We start from the raw sequence: 23,368 nt of genomic DNA, 5'->3' as shown, positions 1-23,368 counted from the left end.
GCTGAGGAATTTCTAAAAATTCAATCACGAAAGTTAGGTGTGATGTCTACGGGGGCCTCCCTCCACCTTAAATCTCCTGAAATCCAGGATCTTGCCTTTGAAATAGAGTAAGCTCCACAAACCCCAAAAAAGACAAATGAGCAGAAGGAGCTTATAATACAAGTGACTTCCATCCAGACACTTCCAACTCAAACATGGCACATCTTTTTTTCACTCCACAGCAAAACTCACCCTCGATTAGAAGCATCAGTGAAGTTTGCCTAAGACTTTACTAGTAGGAAACGTGAGCAAGGAAGAATTAGGTGAAAGTTTTCATCTTCAATAAAAAGACACACAGTCAACAGACGAATCCAAGATGGCTAAGTGTCTGCCAAACACACACTGTCCTTGTCTCTCAAGTCAAGAGAACTCCCACTTTGGATTGAGCGCCCTAGTGAAAGACCAGCCCACGGTGCAGCTGGGTGTGTCGGTGACCAGGTTACGGATGATGGGCTGTTAGGTTTAGCTGAGCAGGAATCCAGCTCAATATGAAACCTTACTGTTACCCCACAGTCCCTCCAATGGATGGCTGTAGAGTTCCAGAAATTTCCGCATGTGTTCAGATGATGGAGTGCTGTCCATGGGAGGAGCACACTCCCTCAGTCTGAGATCTGTTCTGTCTAGACCCCCAGGAAGGATACAACAGTGAAGCAACAGTGAAGCACGAGTCCTGCTCTCACAGATTCTTCTTTCTGTCTTCTCACATTTGGCCACCTTTGGTCATAAGGAGCTCTTATTTAAAGTAAAGTGTTTATTACTTTTTTTTTTTTTTAATTTGGGTATAGCTGACACACGACAACATTACATTCAGGTGTACCCTTGTTGACTTGACAAGTTTAATCCATTATGCTATGTTTACCACTAGTCCAGCTACCATCTGCCCCATCACATCGCTATTACAGCATCGCTGACCGTATTCCTTGTGCTTGCCTTTTATGCCCACCACTTATTCATCCCATACTGGCAGCCTGTATCTCCCTCGCCTCTTCATCCATTTTACCCAACCCTCCACCCTCTCCCCCCACGGCAACCATCAGTTTGTTCTCTGTATTTATAGTTCTGATTTCACATTTTGTTTGCTTATTCGTTTTTAAAGATCCATTTATAAGTCAAATCATATGATATTTGTTTTTTTCAGTGTGACATATTGCACTTTGCATAATACCCTCGGGGTCAGTCTATGTCGTCTCAAATGGCACAATCTCATCCTTTTTATGGCTGCATCATATCCCATAGTGTATATATACATTTTCCTTATCTATTTGTCTATTGATAAGCACGTATCTTGCTTCCGTGTCTTGGCTATTGGAAATAATGCCGCAATACACATAAGGGTGCTTGTATCTTTCTGTGTTAGTGTTTTTGTGTTCCCTGGATCAATATCCAATAGTGGGGTTATTAGGTAATGTGATATTTCTATTTTTATTTTTTCGATGAACCTCCATACTGTTTTCCACAGTGGCTGTACCAATTACATTCCCACCAACTGTGCACAGGGGCTCCTTTTTCTCCATATCCTCACCAATACTTGTCGTTTCTTGTTTTCTTGATTTTAGCCATTCTAACAGGTGTGAGAGGTGGCTCTGATTTGCATTTCTCTGATGATAAGTGACACTGAGCATTTTTTTCCTGTGTCTTTTGGCCATGTGTATGTTTTCTTTGGAAACTGTCTATTTAGGTCCTCTGCCCATTTTTAATCAGATTATTTGGGTTTTTTGGTGTTCAGTTTTATAAGTTCTTTATATGTTTTGGATATTAAGCCCCTACTGAATATATCAATTGCAAATATCTTCTACCATTTCAGTAAACTGTCTTTTGTTCTGTTGATTGTTTCCTTCGCTGTGAAGAAGTATTTTATTTGATACTTTATTTTTGCTCATTTCCCTTGCCTTAGGACACATATCTAGAAAAATGTTGCTATGGCCAATGTCATAGCAATTACTGCCTCTGTTCTCTTCTAGGATTTTTATAGTGTCAGGTCTCACATTTAGAGTTTTGATCCATTTTGAGTTTATTTTTGCATATGGTGTTAATAAGTAGTCCGGTTTTATTCTTCTACATGCAGCTATCGAGTTTTCCCAGCACTATTTGTTGAAAAGACTGTATTTTCCCCATTGTTTATTCTTCCCTCCTTCTGTCATAGATTGAGCATATACATGTGGATTTATTTCTGGAGTCTCTATCCTGTTCTATTGAACCCTGTGTCTATTTTTGTGCCGGCACCCTACTATTTTGATTACTATAGCTTTGTAATATATTTTGAAATCTGGAATTGTGATACCTCCAGCTTTGTTCTTCTTTCTCAGGTTTTCTGCGGCTATTTAGGGTCTTCTGTGGTTTTATACAAATTTTAGTATTATATGTTCTAGTTTGCAAAAAAAAAAAAATGTTGTTGGCATTTTGATTGGGATTGCACTGAATTTGTAAATTGCTTTGAGTAATACAGACATTTTGACAATATTAGTTCTTCCAATCCATCAGCATGGAATGTCTTTCCATTTGTTTGTGTCACCTTCAATTTCTTTCATCAGTGTTTTATAGCTTTCAGAGAACAGGTCCTTCACCTCATCGGTTAAGTTTATTCTTAAGGATTGTATTCTTTTTGGTGCACTTGTAAATGACATGTTTTATTTTTTGGTAATATTTTTTTTCAAAGATTTATTTATTTATGATAGAGAGAGAGAGAGAGAGAGGCAGAGAAACAGGCAGAGGGAGAAGCAGGCTCCATGCCTGAAGCCTGATGTGGGACTCGATCCCGGGACTCCAGGATTGCGCCCAAAGACAGGCGCCAAACTGCTGAGCCACCCAGGGATCCCCTTTTTGGTAGTATTTTGATTACCAATTCAATTTTGTTACTTATAGTCAGTCTGTTCAGACTTTCTCTTTCTTCCTGCTTCAATTTTGGAAGATTTTATGTTTCTAAGAATTTACCCAAATTTTCTAGGTTGTCTACTTTGTTGGCATATAATTTTTCATAATATTCTCTTATAATCATTTGTATTTCTGTGGTGTCTGTCGTTACTTCTTTCTCATTTCTGATCTTATTTATTTGGGTCCTTTTTCTTTTTTTTAGTTTGGCTAAAAATTTTATCAATTTTGTTTATCTTTTCAAAGAACTTGCTCTTAGTTTCATTGATTTTTTTCTGTTGCTTTTTACTCTCTACATTATTTATTTCTGCTCTGCTCCTTATTATTTCTTCTACTCATCTTGTTTTTTTTTTTGTTTTGTTTTTTCTAGTTCCTTTAGGCATAAGGTTAGTTGTTTTTTTCTTGCTTTTTGAGGTAGGCCTGTATTGCTATGTACTTCCCTCTTAAAACTGCTTTTGCTGCATTCAAGACATTTTAGACCATTATGTTTTCATTTTCACTTCATGTATTTTTTTTATTTCTTCTTTGGTTGCTTCATTGACCCATTGGTTGTTTAGTATTGTGTTGTTTAGTCTCCATGTATCTGCGGGGTTTTTTTCCCAGGTTTTTTTTTTTTTTTCTTTTGATGTATTTCTCATTTTATAGCTTTGTGGTTGGAAAACATGCCTGATATGATCTTAATCTTCTTAAATTTATTGAGACTTGTTTTATGGCCTAATATGTGATCTATTATGGAGAATGTTCCAAGTGCACTTGAAAAGAATGTGTATTGTGTGTTTGGATGGATTATTCTGTATATACCTGTTATGTCCATCTGGTCTATATTGTGTCATTCAAAGACATTGTTTCCTTATTGATTTTCTGTCTGGATGATCTATCCACCGATGTAAGTGGAGTGCTAAAGTCTCCTATTATTATTGTAGTATAATCAATTTGTCTCTTTATGTTGGTTAATATCTGCTTTATGTATTTAGGTGCTCCAGTGTTGGGTGTAGAGATACAATTGTTTAATCCTCTTGTTGGATTTATCCCTTTCTTATTATTTAATGCTCTTTGTCTTTTGCTACAGTCCTTGTTTTAAAGTCTATTTTGTCTGATATAAATATTGCTACCTCAGGAACTTTTTTCTTTTGGCTGAATGTTTTTCTATCACTTCACCTTTAGTTTGTATGCATCTTTAGGTCTGACATAAGGCTCTTGTAAGCAGCATACAGATGAGTCTTATTTTTTTGTCCATTCCATTACTCTATGCCTTTTTACTGATGTATTTAGGCCATTTACATTTAAAGTAATTATTGATAGGGATGTACTTATTGCCATGTTTAAAATTTGTTTTTGGTTTGTTTTTGTAGTTCTTCTTTCTTAATTTCTTCTTTTGCTCTTTGTGATCAGTGAGCATCTATAGTGTTTTGTTTGGCTTTCTTTCTCTTTGTTTTTTGTGTATCTATTACAGGTTTTGGTTTTGTGGTTACCATGAGGTTCATTTATAACATCGTAAGTAAACAGCACTCCATATTAATTTGGTGGTCATTTAAGTTCAAACACATTCTAAAGAAAAAAGAAAATCTATCCCCTTCTCTTTAACTCCCATCTCCAGGGTTCAGATACATGTTGTCATATTTTATATCTTCTTATTCATATTTTTCTTATGTCTAATTATGGCTGTTTCTTTTTCACTTAAAGAAGTCCCCAGGGGTGTCTGGGTGGCTCATTCAGTTAAGCATTTGTCTTCAGCTCAGGTCATGATCCTGGGGTCCTGGGACTGAGCCCCACATTGGACTCCTTGCTTGGTGGGGAGCTTGCTTCTCCCACTCCCGCTGCTTGCTGCTCCCTCTGCTTGTGCACACATTCTCTCTCTCTCTGTCAAGTAAATAAAATCTTTATTTAAAAAAATTCCCTTAATATTTCTTGTAAGGTTGGTTGAATGGTGATAAATTTCTTTAAGTTTTGTTTGGCTGGGAAGATCTTTTTCTCTCCTTCAAATCTGAATGATCACCTTGCCAGGTATTCTTGGTTGTAGGTTTTTTCTTTTCAGCATCAAGTGTCACCTTTAAACGGGACAGATCCTGCCCTATACTCATAGTATATGCATATGATTAAATGTGTGAGGTGATAGATACGCTAATCAGCTAGATGGGAGGGATCCTTTCACAATGTATATGTAAATCAAATCACCACAAGGTGCACTTTCATTATTGTATAATTTTGTCAGTTACACACCTCAATGAAACTGAAAAAAAAATTGAAAAAAGGTGTGTGGAGACATCAAGAGAAAAAATTAAAATGTCACAAATATAGGTACAACATCTATCAATTATGAACCCTGGGAAAAAATGTTCTATCAGATTATATAAAAAATAAAGAACTTCAGAGCATTAGCATTGGGCATTGGTTATTGCTAAAATGCACAGCAGAAAAATTTTACAAAAGACCTTAGTTCCAAAGGCAAAGAATCAAGCTATGGAAGGTTGAGCAAAGGTGTTTTCTAAAGATTTCTGCTTTTTGCTATGAGGTTCTTGGGCACAGCTATTGTAATGATGAGCTTCAAAACATGTTATTTGAATAAAACAGATGCAGGATGAATCAATTTATTAAGTATGTCTCATGATTGTCCTGTCAAACAATCTTCTCTTATATAGTTCCTTACAATAATTCATTCTTTTTTTTATAATTTTTATTTATTTATGATAGTCACACAGAGAGAGAGAGAGAGAGAGAGAGGCAGAGACACAGGCAGAGGGAGAAGCAGGCTCCATGCAATGGGACCCCGACGTGGGATTTGATCCTGGGTCTCCAGGATCGCGCCCTGGGCCAAAGGTAGGCACCAAACCGCTGCGCCACCCAGGGATCCCCAATAATTCATTCTTAATTCAAATATAATATTAAGTTGCCTGGCATTATAATATTATTTGTTATAATTCTACAACAAAGCAGCTTTAATAGTTTATCACAAAATGCCAAAAATATTTCATAGATACTATATCAAAAAGCACCACTATCCATAAATATCCTGACCATAAAACTGGTCTTCCAGGGGCCACATTAAAATCTTGGGAAAAGATAGTAACCTAGGGCAGGGACAGACTGGCAGTTACTAGTAATTCTGACATGAGTGTTTCCTTCCTAGTTGAAACTTGCTAGCTGGTTTATGTGAAAATGATTCTGTGATAGTGCTAAAGCAAGGGTTGTAAAAGATAAAGAAATGACTTTGCAACTGCAATGAGGTAGCAAAACTACATATTAGGAAAAAATCTTCAGATTAAACACAAACTGCAAATCATCCAAGAAAGATATGCAGGCACAGATTTCATTCAGACTAAGCTAACTTTATATCAATAAACAGAGTTAAATTAAAACTATTCTTTAAAAAGAACATTTATAATACATAACCATGACTAACTTCTTTCCTTAACCAAGGAGAAGGAGGAAGAAGTGGGGGAGGTGGGAGAGGAGGAGGAGGAAGAAGAAGGAATGCCCAAACAGATTATAAATTCACTTGGTTAATTAGGCAGGCATTGTGATAGAGACTTTAACCTGATTTCCACTGGTTCACAGATGCCCTACAAAACCTATGAACAGCCTAAAGTTGAAAACAAAATTTTGTTTATATGTAGATAGAATTTCAATATTTTAATCAGATTCCCCAAAGAAGTCCATGCCCCATCCTACCAAAAAGTCAAGGACCATGGGTCCCAGTGGAAAAAAAAAAAGAAAAAAAAAGATCTATAAGATGATTAAATATTCCATTACCTGGTAAATAATGTAAAATAGCTAAAACAACAAGGAACTCCTAAGAAAATAGAGTGTGCCCTAATTATGTGTATGCAGTGAGTTTAACACCCTTTGGAAATCCATTGTTCTATGGAAGAAGAGAATGAGATGGATTTTACATTACAGAAAGTATTCAAAATCTGACCATGACCTGTCCCTTTTTGCTGCACTGCGTTTCTTACTTATTTTTTGTTTGGGGGGAGGTTTTTTGTTGGAGTGGACTCTTTGCATTTACTTATTGGAGCATAGCATATTTCCCAAAGTAGCCAGCAAAAATGACAACTCAAATCGTATAGGCCCTACAGAGCTGGTACAGCACCTCTATCCACACTGACTACTCTCCAGAGTTTGATTTCTCACCCTCAATTAGCTGGGGGACCAGAAGTAAAATGAGGACAAAACGTACTTCTGACATAAACAGTGGAAGATCCCATTTGTGTTCTAACTGAACACACCCTGAAGGCTGAGAGAACGGAATTCAAATCCCACTCCCTCACCATGTGTATGAATCCTATAATGTGTGGTGAAATACATGAACTGTAAAACAGAGCTACTAGTACACACTGTTCAGGGTTTATGTGAAAACTGCATGAGTTAAATGTTAAGTGAAATATATTGGAGACGATTAATGTTGGTTTTCTTCCTCGGCTGACAGCAGTATTTGGGGAATTTCTAGCAATGCCACCCAAGTGTGCTGTGTGTTCCACAGTGGTCTTCTTGAGTGCCTGCTGTCAGTCTACCACGTCCACTGAATCTTTATGCTAAAAGATTATGTCTGGATTCTCTGGCCAGACATTGGTCTATCTCCATAATAATCTCAGAGCCCTCAAAGATTCTTAGATATTAGCCAGGGTTACTTTATCCCTGGATATTTTAGCAAAACTTGAAAGAGCCCCAAAGGCATCCGGCTTTACCTCTGCTCTGAAGTCCACACCACAAGGAAGATATTTAATACTGGAGAAATCAAAATGTTTCCATAATAGCATAATGAAATGGAATTGGAGCTCAATTTTAACATCTCTATATAGCTGAAACTAGCTCAGTTGATTTCATTTCTACTGGAATCCAGTTTGAGTTCAGATAAGGATTAGTTCATTTGGAATTTACAATAGTATTGACATGATATGATTCTTATAAATCCTCAAGCAAAATCTGTAATTACTAGTAATTTTAAATTGACCTAACACAAAATCTAATTGACTACAAAAATTTCTTTCAACTTTCTTTCACTATGTTTTCTTCATTTCTTAAACTGCATTAGTAGCTACAAATGGAAATGTCCACCAAAGTACATGGTCTTATGATTTCATTAGTACATCTCTTTTTTTAATAGATGTATTTATTTATTTGAGAGAGACCGAGTGTGACTAGGGGGAGAGGCAGAGGGAGAGAATCTTTAAGCAGACTCTCCACTGAGCCTGGAGCCTGATGTGGGGTTGGATCTCAGGACCAATGAAGATCACAACCTGAGCCAAAACCTAGAGGCAGGTGCTCAACTGAGCTACCCAGATACCCCTCACTGGTAAACCTTTTAGCTCATCTTTATCTCTGTAATGGTGAATTACAATGCAATCCACACTTGTTATTTTCTATATAATAACCTGAGTTCACAGATACTTTGTCTACCCCTATCACCACTGATTTATGAATATTTTTCTGAGGAAAAAATGTGGAATCTCTAGTAATACCTAAGTTAAACAGATTTTACACACATTGCTAAACACAATCTTACTAGTTATTGATACTTAGTAGTGTAAATAATACATACATCACAGAACTGGAAAGAACAATAACTTGAAAATATTCTTTCTTTAGAAGGACATTTTACCCCAATGGAAATGTGTATTAGGAAGAACATGAAGAGTCCAAGTTCTTCTGGTCACAAGACACCTGGCAGAGTAAGACACATCTGCTTCAGAAGCAGATGGAACGTGAGCAGAGGTCTGCTGGGAATAGGGGAGGTTCCAAGAAAGGTACTTTCAACACTTCTCTCCTTCCCTCCACTATTCCATGCTCACCCTGATAAGACAAACATGAGGGCTAAACAGGGTGGTAATTTCCCAATTGCCTGGAGTCATCTAGGTCGACCTGGAGTGGTCCTACTTAAGTGTTTGTCCTGGATTTTTCCTTTTAAGATGAAGTGTCATTATTAATAATTGTATTCATACAGCCAAGATGGGTTTGGTAGCCCTCTAATTTCTACTTCCTGCCTCTGGCATACCCATCTCTAGTAACATGGGAGAAATGTGTGTGCAGCAAACAGAGCTCTCATTTTTACATACAGTTAGATCTGCAGAAGACTGGTAATTACCTGTCTCTACTGCTGATCCCCTCCAAGTAAAGTATTACCAAATCCTCCTTACAAAGACAGCATCTAGTGTGATTCAAAGATTATATGAAGCACATTTAACAGCAGCAGTGGGAGGAGAATCAGATGCAGGAACCACTTTGACATCTACTGTACCAGCCAGATGTGCTGTGGCCCTTGCTAAAGATGGGGAAGAACAGAGCTGTCAGGCCACTGGTCAGAAGGATCAGTGAGGAATATGGGCAATAATGGGTTCAGTGTATTATATAATTTATTTTGGCAAAGCTTCATTTTGCAGTGAAGCATCTTGCCATTGATAAGCTCTAAAGTTCTTGTTTAATGAAAATATCTAAGTACCAAATTTGCATTTCTCAAAGAAGTTGAAGATGAATGTGTAAGTTATCAAAAGGTTTGTCAACCAAGAGTCATGGGGATATATCCAATCCTGTGAAAATGAGAAAACATAAATCTCCTGAGAAAGAATATCTTTTTAAAAGTTAGCAATTATGTTAAAAAGCCTGTACCTGAACACAATGATTTAAGATGTGAAGCTGCAGAAGGGGTGTTTCCATCTCACTCTAAAGTATGCCTGCACTTACATCAAATGTCTGACTTCTAGATTAGTTCTACAAATTACTTTATTCCAAATTTTCTTGTGCACACAGGTAGAGCTATTAACATGCAGCTTCTATTTAGCAAAGGAACTTCATAGTTAAATGGTCCTGTGTCAAAAAATACTCCAAATAGAAGCATAAATGAAAACCAGTTAAATTTAATTCCCAGAATGATTTGAATTTTAAAATCCAATTTGTACATTTGAAACAAAGCTTTTTTTGTATATTTTTTATTTGAGTTCAATTTGCCAACATATAGTATAACACCCAGTGCTCATCCCATCAATTGTGCCCTCAGTGCCCATCACCCAGGTAACAAAGCTTTTAGAAATTCATTCTGTTAAACTGAAACACATGATATTATGGTAAATACTACTGTAAATGTGGTTTAAAAGTTCATCACTGACAAAAAAATTATTTGCTTTTACCATGATAATATGAATACAAATTTTGTTGGAGCACAGCTGTAGAATAAAAACAGTGTTCCTAATAAATGTAGTTGAAATTGGTTGACATGAATTATAATTCATACTAGTTTCTAGTTTCAATATTTTACTAATCAAAATACAGTTGTAGTTGTCAAAATTTATCTGTATGTATGTATATCTGTATGCATTTGTAAACAAATCTCTGTTTTGAATGTATATCTCTAATTTTGGATGTCTTTTCAAAGTAGTCAATACATGCAGTGTCAAAAATGTTGGCTTTTGAAGCTTAGGGTCAATTGCAATTACTGAGAGTAAACTGAAAAAGAGAAAAATAGACAAGAGCCATATAATAAATTAAACAACTAGAAATCAAATGGACTTTTAAGATTTAATTTTTAAATTCTATCTTAGGAATAGCTTGATTTGAGGAAAGAATCTCTTTTTTAAAGATTTTATTTTTTATTTTTTTGGCACGTTATTTATTTGAGAGAGACAGAATGAGAGGGAGAGGGGCAAAGGAGAGAGAGAGAATCCCCAGGGAGCTCTATGCTCAGCACAGAGCCTGACACAGGGCTTGATCACATGACCCCAAGATCATGACCTGAGCTGAAATCAAGAGCCCAACCAACTGAGCCACCCAGGTGCCCGTGGGAAGAATCTTTTAATTGAGCTCCTATTTTTCAGTGGATAATTTTAAACTCTGTTTGAGAGTAAAAAATAAAATAAAATTGAGATAACCTCCAACTACATGGTACCTAAATTTGGTAAAAACATCCCAAAGAATCAATTTATTTGACAAATTTTATCTTACATATTTGTCCAAGAAAAATTACTATGAATCAAGGCACAAAAACAGTATTTATGAAAATATTTAACCTGAAATATCATTTTATAATATGAATATATTAGAATTAACAATACTCTTATAAATCAAGCATGTGCTTTAGATAAAGTTACTTCTAAGATTCACATTAAAATTATGTAAGTTAGACTTCAAAAAATAGTATTTTCCATTTAGCAGAATTTTTGAGTTTATGAGAACCTCAAGACTGATAATTCAAAATACTGTGGTTTACAGAGAAATGACAATTGAAGTAGTATTTTTAATTTAATAATCATATAATAGAATAAACTATATTTAAAAATCAGACCTTCAAATCACTGCCTTAGCCCCTTTCGTGGGAGTTTATTTAGTCAAAAGTGACTTGCAATAAAAAGATTATTAGTTACAGTAGTATTTCAGGAAAACCAAATAGGCATCTATGTTGCTAATGAGACATTATTTAAAATATTATTTATTTTATCTTGTGTTTCTCTAATTTCTATTGTAAAAATATTTTTTATCATCTACATATTATATAAGTGCAGTGAAGCATGCATAAGATTTGTAAGTGTACACTTATGGCAGATATATGGGGAAAATGTTTTTTACTGATGGGCTGCATAAAAGACAAAATGTGGAGACCAACACAAGGGTTCTAGAGATTCTCTTCTGAAACTGCCTATGGGACCAAAGAACCTGGCTTTGAGAGCTTGATTCTGCTTATCGAGAAATGTCCAGGGGTCACTGGACGACTGTACAGCTGAGCACAGACGAAACAGACAAGGCACGTGGGCTGCACCTTCCACCGGAACTCTGCTCTCACTACGTGCTAAGTCCTTAGTTTTCAAGGATATGAAACTACAGTCATTGCTGGAGAGAAGACAGATTCGGAAAACAGAGCAGTTTCTTACTTTTTCACAAGTTCACACTGTGCCTTATGAGTGTCCTGAAGTGAGCAAATTCTTCCTTCCTGAATCCTGAAGGCTTGGAAGACTCGCATGTCGCAGAGAAGTTTGCAATATTCCCTTTATTGACTTAAACCTCCTCATTCATACAACAGTGACTTGGGACAAGAAGGATGGAATAAATGGAGTGAAATATCACAGTTTTGAAAATGCTATTCTAAAAAAAATACATGTATTGGAGAAGTATTGCTCTAGTGACATAAACCCCAACGTGGGAAAATTATCCAGCTTTTTTCTCTGTAGTCTGTTTGTCAACTATTGCCTTGGATGGATGATTTCATAACAAGGATTACAAGTTTAAGAGACTGGAACATTACTCCCCCACTTCTACTATGACCTCCTTCACTCCCCAAAATAATTTTTTTTTTCAAAATAAAAATTTAAATAAAAAATTCATCCAGAAGAACTTGGGACAAAAGAGAAGAATATTTGGGCGTCATTTCAGAAGGAAGATGTTTACTGGGAGCTGTAGTGGGTCTGGTGGGCTCGAGGTAGGCAGCGTAAGGAACTAAAAAGGCACCAAGGAAGGCAGCCGTAAAAGTGTCAGTTTGCTTTTTTTTTTTTCTGTTTAGATTACCACATGCAAGAGTTAGAATATGAACAAGCATGTTTAATTCTGATTCACCACATTTTAATACATGCATTTTTATAGTGCAATTTGACCAAAGAACTCTGATTAATAATAGGAATTTCTATTTAACAGCAAACTTTCAAAATTAAAACAATGGCGCTCTAAGGGAAACATTCCCTTATTAATAGGCTACATCCTTCATTAATGTGCATGGATGAGGTTGTCTGAGAATATATTTCATTGCAAATTCCTGCAATATTTCCCAGGAGCACTTCCTTCAATGAGTGGTAATGCATAAGGAAGTCATGGATGAAGCTCCCCCATGCTGGAAGGCGAAAGCTTATGTAGCATAAACTAACATACTTTAACTCTCAATAGTTTCAAGGTTGTGATTCAGTAAAAGAAATAAACCCAATTTTAAAAGCAAACATCTTCCCAGAAATACCAATGAAAAATTAAAGATGACATGGAACTTATATGACATGGAACCCAACATCAGGCTTAGATTTTAGAACACAAGTGATTTTTGTCTGTATTTATGATACTTTTATAAATAAGAAAAATCAGCTTGGGGCACCTGGGTGGCTCAGTAGTTGAGCATCTGCCTTTGGCTCAGGGCATGATCCTGGAGTCCTGGTATCGAGTCCCACATCGGGCTCCCTGCAGGGAGCCTGCTTCCCCCTCTGCCTATGTCTCTGCCCCTCTCTCTGTATGTCTCTCATGAATAAATAAATGAAATCTTAAAAAAAAAAATAATCATCTTTATACTCTTAAAATCACCTATCTCAATCAAAATATTTTGAAAACTAAATCCCATAATGAAACCTCATTAGCTCATACTTCAGAATCACTTCAGCAGTATGGGTGCTTTTCTAAGAGGCCATGGCTCTATCATTATTTTCTGAAAGGCATATCCCCATTGGTAGGACTCTGTCATACAAAGATGAATTTAATTATTAAAATACAAATAAAATTAATACTGTTTTGCATTTGTAGAATTCTTCAAGAACATACTAATTGAGTGGGGCACATATACGACTCATGATTGGCATCTGGGAGGAGGCAATCTTACAGGACTGAACCCATAACCTCTATGATCTGATGGTAACTCTAAGTACCCAGCGTCAGAATTGCTTGGTGTGGGGTCGAAACCCATACATCTTGGGTACGGAGGTATTCAGGGAATAAACACAGTGAGGTGGGTTTTCTCTTTCCTTTCAGTTACCATCACCCATTTATTCTCAAAAAACCTGTGTACAGAGCCTTGGGCGTGTATAAACCACCATACTAGTTAATGCAATCAATGTTAAAATAAACAAAATTATAGTACTAAACATCTTTTGCTTCTATCGTAATAAGAAAGACGTGTATAAACCATAATAAAGAAGAATGTGATAAATGCTTTGATAAATGCTCCTCACACAGAGTGAGAAGTATAATGGAGATATCAAAGAATGGTAAGAAGGAATATGCTCTCAGGTATATATCATGGTCTTGTGCCTCTCTTGGAGTAACTGGAGCCAAACAATATTTTGAAATGAAGAGTTAACTCCTGTCACACTCCTGTCCTCCAGGAACCTACATATTCCCTATGGATAAAGGCAAACTTAAAAACCAAAAAATCTCCATTTCCTTTTCTCTGGCTCTGTTTTCAACATAAACAACCATCGACAGTTGTTTTATTTTATTTGAGGTGCTATGCGGTTCCCTAGGTCGATAATGCCACACCCAGGAAACAGAGGCAACACTGTGTCACTCTCAGTTGCAAGCTCTTTCTTTTGTTAATAAAAATACTTTGTAAAAATTGTTTTTTTGTGGGGTTTTTTTTTTGGTTTCGTTTGTTTTTTGTTTTTTGTTTTTTTGTTTTTTTTTTTTTTTGCCTTTGCTTGAAAACAGCCTTTGTGGTTTCAAAACAAAAATACCAGAGTGGTTTAGTTCTTCACAGTAAAGATGACTTCCGTGTAAATAGTCCTTTAAAAAAAAAAAAAAAAGTCCTTTTTTGAGGAGATTTCTTAGACTAGGCCACAGAATCAACAACAAAAAGGCATAACAATAATCTTAAAAAAATCTTTATCAATCTTTCTTCTGTTATTTTTGAAAAAAAGTTTTGAGCTCATCTTTCTAAGGAGCATTTTGGGTTTTATAAAGCTTATTCTATGCACTTTACAAGCTAAATTTAGACAATTATACATGACTCTGAATTAAATTTTAAAAGAATCTTTTTTTGCTTGGTGAAGTTTTCTTGAGTCTCAAATGCTGAACCTCATTTTAATCTCTTTGAATTCTTAAGAATAAAAGCTATTCAAATAATTTGAAAACTTCTATCAAGAATCCTGGCACTTTTCCTGCAGATAAAATGGGCATTCCATTCCTCCCACATAGCAGGCAGTGAAGGCAATGCAACTATTTCCTAAACATAGACCTTTCTGTCTCAGTTCATAATACATAATTTTGGCACAGAAATATATTATTAAATAATTGACAGCGATAAACAACTATGGAGTGCAACATATGGGATTTCGATAATACAAGTCACAGAATTATCTACATTAGTTATTCGTTATTCTCCCGAGCTAAATTATCAACCAGATTCTTTTTTTTTTTTTAAGATTTTATTTATTTATTCATGAGAGACACAGAGAGAGAGGCAGAGACACAGGCAGAGGGAGAAGCAGGCTCCATGCAGTGAGCCGGACGTGGGACTCGATCCCAGGACTCCAGGATCACACCCTGGGCCAAAGGCAGGCGCTAAACCACTGAGCCACCCAGGGATCCCTCAGCCAGATTCTTGATACAGGAAACCATATCTGATTTTAAAACATCAAAAACAATAATAAAAAATAATAGTAGCAATCAGACTGTCTTGGTATAACAATCATTATCACAGTCATCAACATCCCAGTGAATGTCCCCTGGGCACTTAGATTGACACAGTCACAGTTCCAAGTATAGATTTCTCCAATCTCAATCTACAACAGCCACTGATGAGGTAATCACTATCATTGCACCCCTTTACAGGTGAGGAAATGGAGGGAAAGAGATACATTGAATAAATATTGGCTAATGTAACCACTATTGAAGCCTGAGCTTAGGTTGATGTGAGGATTAAGATTGTTTCTGGGATCCCTGGGTGGCACAGCGGTTTGGTGCCTGCCTTTGGCCCAGGGCGCGATCCTGGAGACCCGGGATCGAATCCCACGTCGGGCTCCCGGTGCATGGAGCCTGCTTCTCCCTCTGCCTATATCTCTGCCTCTCTCTCTCTCTCTGTGACTATCATAAATAAATTTTAAAAAAAAATTTAAAAAAAAAAGATTGTTTCTATCTTTCCTCTGCTCGTGGATAATAGGAATGCCAGATAAAATATATGATGCCTAGTTATATCTTAACTTTAGAGTAAAAGGCAATTATATTTTATATATTATTATAATAGAGATATAATATAAAATATCTCCATTACAACTATATTACATGTGATATTTGATCTATATTTATACTAAATAAATTTATCTGAAATTCAAATTTTATTTTTATTAGCTAAATCTGGCAACCCTAAATTAGCAGTTTGTAACACCCTTCTAACCCCAACCCAGATTCTGTGCCTGATATTTCAATAATCAATATGCACAATACACACACATGAGTCCCTATATAAACACACACGCATGCTTGCACAATAATTTTGAATATTCTACTTTGAGTGTGTTAAAGTTCTCATAATAGTTTCCAAATCTAACTGAGCACTTACAATGTGCCCTACACATATTCTAAGTGCTTTTACACGTCTTCACGCATTTAATTCGCATAACAACCTGGTGATGTAGGTATCAAAATGGAGCCCACTTTTACTAATAAAGAAATTGAAGTGTGGAAAATGCTATGGTCTGAATGGTTGGATGCCCCCAAAATTCCTCTGTTGAAATCCTAACCCCCAAGGTGATGGCATTACCATTAGGGCTTAAGAAGAGGGGCCTTTGTGAGAAGATTAGGTCACAAGAGTAGAAATCTCATGAAAGGGATTAGTGGTTTTATAAATAAAACCCCACGACGCTCCTGAGACTCTGCCACCACCTGAGGACACTGTGAGAAGTCACCAGCCTGCAACTCTGAGGATGACTTCACCAGGATGCAACCATACTGGTGCCTTGATCTAGGACATCCCAGCCTCCAGATCTGTGAAAAATAAAATTTCAGTTGCCTATAAACTACCCTGTCAAGGGCATTTTGTGAACACAGTGCAAACAAACTGAGAGAGGTTACATACTTTGGCTGAAAGCACATGACAAGTGGTAGTATTTGAGCCCAGGGGGTTGGCTATAGATACTGCTCCAAACTGCAATTCTATATTGAGCAAAAGCCAGGGAGACAGATGCTGGACAAAGTGCAGCATTTTCTGAACGTCAACCAGCCATAGTAGACAAACTTTGCTGAGGGTGCAAGGCAAGCAGTAGAGATTTTAGAAGAGTCATATCCCAGCACTAGGGCTCAAGCAATCCAGCTGACTTGCAAGTAATCCAGCTTCCTGCTAAAACAAAGCTTCAGCACTCTTAATGGACAACACAAAGTCCCAACACTACCCTCTGACACCCAGGGAAATACTCCTGAGACTGCTAACCAAAAAGAAAATCAGTCAATAGAATAGACTCATCTGTCATAAGTGCCAAGATGCTGAAATTAGCAAATAGGGACTTTAAAACAGCTCTAATAAATACGCTGAAGGACTTAAAGAAACAAATAGAACTTCTAGCAAAAAAAAAAAAAAAAAAGAGCATAAAATCAAAATAAAAGTTTCCTTGGATGGACTCAATAGCCCATGAAGACATGAAATACATAGAGAAGCCATGAAAAGTACAGAAGGACAAGGAAAAAAATAATCTCCATTGACTTCTGGGACAGTTTAATATAGGTGTGGGTAGAGTCCAAAAGAAAAAGAGAGGTTAAAACAGACAAAGCCTTTATAGGAAGTAATGTCTAAAATTTCCCCCAATTTAATAAAATCTCTAAATCTGTTGACTCAATGGACATCACAAATCTCAAGGTGTATAAGCACAGAGAAAACCAGAGCAAGGTATGTCATAACCAAACTGATGAAAACACCGGATAAAAAGAAAATCTTAAAAACAACCAGAGAGGAAAGACACATTACTTATAGAGGAACAAAAATGAGACCTTCAGTCTTCTCATCGAATACAATACAATCCAAAAGACATGGAAGACTATTTTTAAAGTGTTGGGGGGTAAAACTATCAACCTCCAACTCTAGGTCCAGGGAAACATACACTTCAGGAATAAAGGTGAAATGAAGACTCTCACGTAAGCTAAAGCATAGAGAATCCATTTCTAGCAGAAGCACTACAAAAAAATACTGAAAGTAATTCTTCAGCAAAATGAAAACAATACTCAAGAGAAATCAGGTCTACACATAGGACAGGAGAGTATTAGAAATGATAACTATGTGGTATATCTTTATTTTTTTATGTGGTATATCTTAATGGTATTTTTAAATTTTTTAAAACATTTTTTGGATAATTGTTGAAAACAAAAATAATAGCAATTCTTGACTTACAATATATATAGAAGTAAAATATATAACAACAATAATACACAGAAAGGAAGATAAAAATAATACACTGTTTTAAAGTTATTACACCATATAGGAAGATATTACATGAAAGTAAACTATAATAAGTTGAAGTGCCTTTTATGAACCCTAATTGAACCCTTCACAAGTATTAAAAAACTAAAAATGAAATATAATTGATCAGCAAACTAGAGGAATAGTAAAAAAAAAAAAAAAAAAAAAAAAAAAAAAAAAAAAACACTCAACCCAAAAGAGGCCTGATAAAATTAGGTAATGAACAAAAAAAAAAAAAAATAGATGGAACATATAGAAAATAAATAACAAGAAAGACTTAAACTTGCCCCTACCATCTACTGCAATAATGTTCGTGGTAAATACTACTGATAAAATGTGGGTTGTCTGACTGGATAAAAAAGCAATGTTCAACTGCATTCTTTCTATAAGATATATGCTTAAGTATAAAGGAAGAAATCATGTTAAAAGTAAAAGATTGGAAAAGATGTTCCCTGCAAGTATTACTCACAAGGAAAGCAAGAATTCCATTAAAAATGGGTTAAGGATAAGGCACCGCGAAAAATAATATATAACAAGTAAACAATCAGGTCATGAAAGATGCTCAACATCTCCAGTCTTCAGAGAAATGCAAATTAAAACTCTAATGAGCCACCCCTACACACCACCTAAGTGATTAAAATCAAAGTTGCCAATATCCAGTATCAGTGATATCAGTGAGGATGTGGGGTAACACTAAGCCCCATGCACTGCTGCTGGGATGTGACACAGGGCAACTTTGGAAAAAGTTTCACAGTTTCTTACAAAGTTAACCAGACACCTGCCAAGCTCAGCAATGACACTCTAGGTAGTTAGTGGGGAAAGCTGAGTATCTTTGTCCACACAAGGATTTGCACATAATGTTCTTACACTTTATTCCCCAAAGAGTCCCAAACTGAAAACAAACCAAATGTGTTTATCAGCAGGTGAGTGGATAAGCAAAGTGTAAATCCATACAGTGAGATGGATGTTAAAAAAAAAAAAAAAAAAAGGACTATTAATCCACACAATGACATGCAGGAACCTCCAAAGCTTTATGCTGAAGGAAAGAAGCCAGACACAACGTGGTACATTCGTCCACATTAAATTCTACAGCAGGCAAAACTAACCTATGTTCACAAAAGCAGGTCAGAGATGGCCTGAAGGGAGGGCTGATGTCCCCAAAGAGCATGAGCCATCTTTCTGCTGGTCCTTACAAAAGTCCCACATCTGTCAGAAGTCACTGAACTCCATCCTTGAAATGACTGTGCCATATTATAGGTAAAATTTTCCTCTACAAACTTGATTTTTTAAATAGTAGTTTTAGGGTATTTCTTCTCTTTTGTAAGCCAGGGATTTCCAAACTTGACTCAACCAACACCTATGAAAAAAATGGTTATATCCCTGAATCTAGGAAACCATAGACACACCAAAATTTTGGCAATAGGTCAAATAAAGCAATTATTTATGACCATAAGAGCTAAGTTGCTAATTGATGTTGTTAATTTGAGGTAGTAGTGACTGGAATCCCTAAAACGTCCCCCAAATCTGAAGATGTAGGAGAAATTACTTGGACTCTAATCATCTCAATAAATGTCAGCATTATAATCTTCAAAAGATAACTGTTCAAACATGAAAATTTACAGTGTTCGAGGGCATACTACCAGTGTTTTGGTTTGGGTTCTAAAACGTATGGGGTTTTGTTTGAAATTAACTAGCTCAATAAAAGTAAATATAAAAAAGAAAATTAACTTCCTATAAATGCCTTCAGATACCCTTTCACGTAACGTCGAGGCGATAAAACCACCACATTTATTTTCCTTCCATTTATAATTTTTTGTGGCTGTCATTTATGCCTCCAGGCATATTTACAAATTGTGTAACAAACTGCTTCATACCGACACTGTTAGCCAGGCAGCCTGGTCCCATTTTTTAGAATGTTCCCTAAGCCTAACCCTCTGCGTACATCCTTTAACAACGACAGTGATAAAAACACATTACCACTCAAATCTTCATCACATGCACAGAGGTCACAATCAAGCATAAAATGGCAAAGCAGATATTAAAAATTTGTTTTTAGCAAATGATTATCTCTCGAGCCCATTAAATTCCACATGTATTTCTTGATTACTTTAATGATCATGATGTGATTACTAAGATACCTGCTGCCCTAGGCATTGTGCTAAGTGCTAACACTGCAGAGCACAGGCAAAGTGCTTTTCTTCTGAGCTCCTGTAGCAAAATCAACTCTGCGCAGCCGGGCCTGGGTCCCCTGCCCTTCAAGAGCTGCAGCTCTTTCCCCCGCTGTGCCCTGCTTCTCTTAGCGGGGCATCCCTTCCGTCCATGGCTTGGCTGCTTACCACAGCCCTCAGGAACTAAACACGCACACCCTCACTGTACGTATGCAAAACCCTTTTTTAAAGAAAAAAGTTACCCTGTTGCACATCCTCTGCTTCTCCTTCCACCATGCCAAAGTCTTTAAGAAATTTGGATTTCTAAAACCATTGTCAGAGGAAAAGAAATGCTCATAGAAAATCAGGATTATTTTAAACCCCCATTTTAAGTACCAACAAACTAGGGGGCACCTGGGTGGCTCAGCCGGGGTTGAGCATACAACTCTTGGTTTCTGCTCAGGTCACAATTTCAAGGTCGTGAGATGGAACCGAACCCCACATCAGGCGGGATCCCCACCCAGCAGGGCATCTGCCTGAGATCTCCGTCCTTCACCCTCTGCTCCATACCTTGAGTACAATCTCTTGTTCTAAAAATAAATAAATAAATGTTTAAAAAAAATCGACAAACTAAATATATATCTAATATATATATTTTATATATAAAAATCAATATGTATATTTCAACAAACTAAATATATATCTAATATATATATAATATATAAAAATCAATATGTATATTACATATAATCAATATATATTTTATATATAAAAATATCAACAAACTAATATATTTCTATTTTATATATTATATTTTTATATATTATATATTTTATATATTATAATATATTTTATATATTATATATAATATATATTTTATATATTATATATGTTTTATGTTTTTCTTATATATATATTTCATATATATATTTCTTCTTTCTTGTTTTATTTTGTGTTTGGCTTCTTAGATTCCATATTATATAAATGAAATCCTATGGTATTCTCTTTTCTGCCTGACTTATTTCATTTACTATGATTCCCCCCTCCTCAAAGGTCCAACCATATTGGATCTCATACAAACAGCAAGATCTCATTCTTTTTTATGGCTAACTAATATTCCCGTGTGGGTGGGTGGGCTGCAGGCACATGCGCACACACACCACAACTTCTTTATTCATCCATTGATGAACACTTAGTTTGCTTCCATATTTTGCTTAGCATAACTAATGCTGCAATGAACATAACAGTAAATGTATCTTCCCAATTAGTGTTTTTGTTTTCTTCAGATAAATACACAGAAGTGGACTTGCTAGATCATACACTAGTTCTATTTTTGATTTTTAAAAGTAACTTCCATACTGTTTTCCACAGTGGCTGTACCATTTTATATTCCCACCAAGAGTGCACAAGGGACCCTTTTTCTCCACATCCCTGTCAACATTTGTTATTTCTGGTCATTTTGATAATAGCCACTTTAATAGGTGTGAAGTCGTATTTCAGTATGGTTTTGTGCTGAGGATGAGTGGTGCTGAGCATCTTTGTATATGCCAGTGGGCCATGTGTATGTTTTCTTTGGAAAAAATATCTATTCAAATCCTCTTGCCCTTTTTAAAATCAGATTGCTTGTTGTTGTTTTTTTTTATATTGAGTTTTAGGACTTTTTTATATTTTGAATATCAACCCCTTATCTGTATGATTGAAAATATTTTCTCCCATTTAGTAGACTTCCATTTCATTTTGTTGATGTTTGCTGTTTCCTTTGCTGTGCAAAAAGCTTTTTAGTTTGACATAATCTCACTTGCTTATTTTTCCTTTTTTTGCCTTTGCTTGTGAAGTCATATACAAAAATTCATTGCCAAAAACAATGACAAGTAGCTCACCCCCTATGTTTACTTCTAGGAGTTTTAAGGTTTCAGGTCTTACATTCAAGTATTTAATCCATTTCGGTTAATTTTTATGTCTGGCAAATGTATGCTATAGTTTTATTCTTTGACATATGGCCATCCAGTTTTCCCAACACCACTTATTGAAAAGACTATCTTTCTCCCACTGTGTATTCTTGCCCCCTTTGTTGTAAATTAACGGACCACATACCTCTTGGGTTTATTTCTGGGTTCTCTATTCTGTTCCATTGATTTATGTGTCTGTGCCATCACCATACTGTTTGGGTTACTATAGTTTTGTGATCTAGTTTGAAAACAAGGAGCGTGAAAAAAAAGAAAAAAAAAAAAAAAGGATTGCAATGTGATGCTTCCAGATTCGTTCTTCCTTCTTAAGATTGCTTTGGCTGTTTGGGGTCTTTAGTGGTGCCATAGAAATTTTAGACTCGTTTTTGTTCAATTTCTGTGAAAAATGTTGGAATTTTGATAGAAATTGCATTGAATCTACACACTGTTTTGGATAACATGGATATTGCCATATAATTTTCTTTGTGATGTCCTTTAAAAGAAGACTCTCAGGGTGCCAGGGTGCCTCAGTTGGTTAAGTGGCTGCCTTTGGTTCAGGTCATGATCTCCGGGTCCTGGGATAGAGCCCCACATTGGGCTCCCTGCTCAGTGGGGAGTCTGCTTCTCCCTATGCCCCTCCCCCTGCTCATATGCGCGCACTCTCTCTCTCAAATAAATAAATAAAATCTTTAAAAATAAAAACTAAAAGAAGAATCTCAGTTACCTAGAGTCATTTGGGTCTTCTGAATGTAAGCCCACTGGTTTTCTAAGCCAGAAAATTTGGGGGCTCATTTCTGCAATGTAGATCCCAATATTTGGGTACCTGATGCAGGGAACAAGCCTCTCCCTCCTCCAGGAAAAACTCCAGATTGTGAGATACTCTCATGCTATGGGTTCCCACACCAAAGAGTGGGGTTTTTAGCAAGACCACATCTCTCCTCCTCCTATGGACACATTAGATCTACATCTAGGTGCACCTCCCATCAAATTCTAAAATCAGTACATCATGAAGTACTACATATTAAATTGAATAGAAAAATTTGGCCAATATTTGGTAAAAAAAAAAAAATCAACATTTTTATTTCCCCCAAAAATAAAAATAAATTCCATGCATGCTTCCCCTTCACTGCACTTATCTCAATATGTAACCTTAATCACTAAAGTGCTTATCTCAATAGCATCCTTAGGATGCTAATGATTATGGAGAATAGGGCTCATGGTAGATAAGCTCCACACTGCATCCCAGCACAGGACAC

The 23,368-nt window shown here is 36.2% G+C and overlaps 1 long non-coding RNA gene across 1 annotated transcript in view; it reads right to left on the bottom strand.

The window, feature by feature from the left end:
- Window positions 1-620: 620 nt before the first annotated feature.
- The window catches only part of LOC144283935 (uncharacterized), a 315,621-nt gene continuing 292,873 nt past the window's right edge, over window positions 621-23,368 (bottom strand). The window contains exon 3 of the long non-coding RNA XR_013352426.1: window positions 621-633. This is a non-coding gene — a long non-coding RNA (uncharacterized LOC144283935). The remainder of the gene's footprint in view (window positions 634-23,368) is intronic.

This window comes from Canis aureus, chromosome 15, assembly GCF_053574225.1.
Source record: "Canis aureus isolate CA01 chromosome 15, VMU_Caureus_v.1.0, whole genome shotgun sequence".
NCBI lineage: Eukaryota > Metazoa > Chordata > Mammalia > Carnivora > Canidae > Canis > Canis aureus.
The sequence above is the reverse complement of the archived record's forward strand: the minus strand, read 5'-3'. Positions and strand labels throughout refer to the sequence as shown.